Source organism: Capsicum annuum, unplaced genomic scaffold (assembly GCF_002878395.1).
Source record: "Capsicum annuum cultivar UCD-10X-F1 unplaced genomic scaffold, UCD10Xv1.1 ctg3246, whole genome shotgun sequence".
Lineage (NCBI taxonomy): Eukaryota > Viridiplantae > Streptophyta > Magnoliopsida > Solanales > Solanaceae > Capsicum > Capsicum annuum.
Genome location: NW_025839171.1, coordinates 36228 through 38638, shown reverse-complemented (window position 1 = coordinate 38638; position 2411 = coordinate 36228).

The window sequence follows — 2411 nt, the reverse complement described above, 5'->3', positions numbered from 1 at the left end:
GTGACCCATACCCATAATCGTCTAGAACTATATTAAAAAAAAAAACTAACATTAAAATATTATTAATATATACAATCTTGCAGGTAGGTACTGGGAATATCCCAATGCTAAAAGTAGAAAAAATTGTTATCATCATCAAAGTAATATGCTTTGGAAAAACTTGTAGGTACATGCATTTATGGAAAAAATGTAGGTACATGTATATATGGAAAAACAAAATATCCTTAAAAATGCATTCTCAACCATTTTTAAAAATGGTTGCATTTCTGTAATTTTCTCTTTTAAGGATTGTGATATATACGCCAAAGAAAGAAAAAAACATTTGTATTAGCGATGCTTATATTTACCTAAAATAGATATATTTTGACATTTGGCAGATATGATTTGGGATTTCAATTTTCCACCTGTCTAGTGAGCTTAACAATATTAGTAACCAAATAGTACATTTTATTCGTGGACGACTTGATTTTCACCACAATATTTTCGTTTTATATTACACCGTTCCCTTCCCCTATAAAAAAAAAAAAAAGCAAAACGTGAATAACATTATTAAGACTAAAAAGACTCTTTGGATTCTATATATAGTCTGCCTACTTGTTTTTTCATTCGATATTTGATATACGCTCGAATCTAAAATCACAAACCAATAGTGAAGGATTTTATTATTTATCCATCTGAAAAGTAAATGAAAGATGGTGCTTAGAGTATAACATAAGATTATACTTCGCGGGTAGAGGCGGAGTCAGCCCTCTTTAGTGGGTTCGGACGAACTCCCTTCGACGAAAAAATATACTAGTTATACATGATTAAAATTATTTTTTATGTGGTTATAGTAGGTGTTGAACCCACTTCGACTAAGTTTTCTTTGAATATTGAATCCCCTTACTTGAAATCAATGGCGGAACCAGGATTTTTATTGAGGGGTTTCAGAAGTAAATATACAGACTAGTCAAAGGGGTTCAACATGTACTACATATACATAAAAATATTTTTGACCATATAAAAATAATATAATTTTTCGATGAATTAAGGGGGTTCGGAGGAAGCCCCTCAATTGAATGTGGCTCCACCACTGCTTGAAATTCTTACTCCGCCTCTGTTCACGGGCGCAAGTATATCGAACAGTGCAAGAAATGCAGGAGCATATATTTATATAATCAAGTTGCTTGTAACTAAAGCATGAACATTTTAATGAGAGATCAGTACCAATTGATGATCAGCCAATAAAAATTATAAGCATAAATTCTATTTTTATATTAGACTAATATAATGACAGTGAAAAAAAATGTACTGTGCATCAGTATGATAAATAAAATCCCATAGATAGTCCTGTCTGCCTGAAAGCAACTCGAGTCGTAATCACTTTATAACAGGGTGCCAATCGGCTTCAACCAGCAAATCCACTAAAAATATAACCATTTTATCATATTGATTTTGTTTTGAAAGTATCTCAAAACCCTAATCACAAAGCCAAAGGTCAATATATAATGGACGTTGGATCATGAATATTTTCAAAAAATTTCTTGTGGATGGATTTCAAAAATTATGTTTAGTGAAGAATTTTTTTCAATTTTCGGAGTCGTTTTTATTTATTTTTTTCACTCTATATCATGCAAAAAAATTCAAAACTACGTCAATTTATATCCATGATTTCGATTTTTCAATTTAAAAAGGGAAATTAATTTTTGAAAATTTTAACAATTTTCCTGGCCAAACGGGGACGTAGTTTCCTTATTCTGTAGTTGTTTTCTTTATTTTTTGTTCTTTTCTTTTTTCCAAAATTAAGATTGAGTCAGCTGGGATGAACATTTAGGGGTATGCAATAAAAGAAGAAAAAGATACAGGTGAAGAATACTCCAATAATTTAATCTCAACAAATTTATTCTTCTAGTCACAAATGGAGTATTCTAAAACATAACAAAAGCATACTCAATATATTATATTTCCATTAAGTTGGGTCTAAAAAGAATAAATAAAATATTCGCAGTTCATATATACCACTACCTCAAACGAAATATTGAGGTTGTTTCCGATAAACCCCGACTCAACAGAAATAAGAGTAATGGAGTATTATCATGTGAAGCAATATTGGATGAGGAGAAGCAAGTAAATGTAGTTCACAATTACTCCCTCCGTCTCAAATTGAGATGTTATATTGATTAAGAAAAATAATTAATAGCATACATAGTTTACCATAGTACCCCTATTAAATGATATTTACATTTTAATTTGAAAAAAAAGTAATTAATACAAAGGGTAAAAATATAGAAAAAAAATTATCTCTTCTTAATTAATTAAAAAAGACAAATAAAAGGGAACAGAAGAAATTTAGGATGAATAATTTGGTTAGGAGAGTGCACTACAAGTGAATGTAATGAATGATATTGAGAAACACAATTACTGGTCCCTTA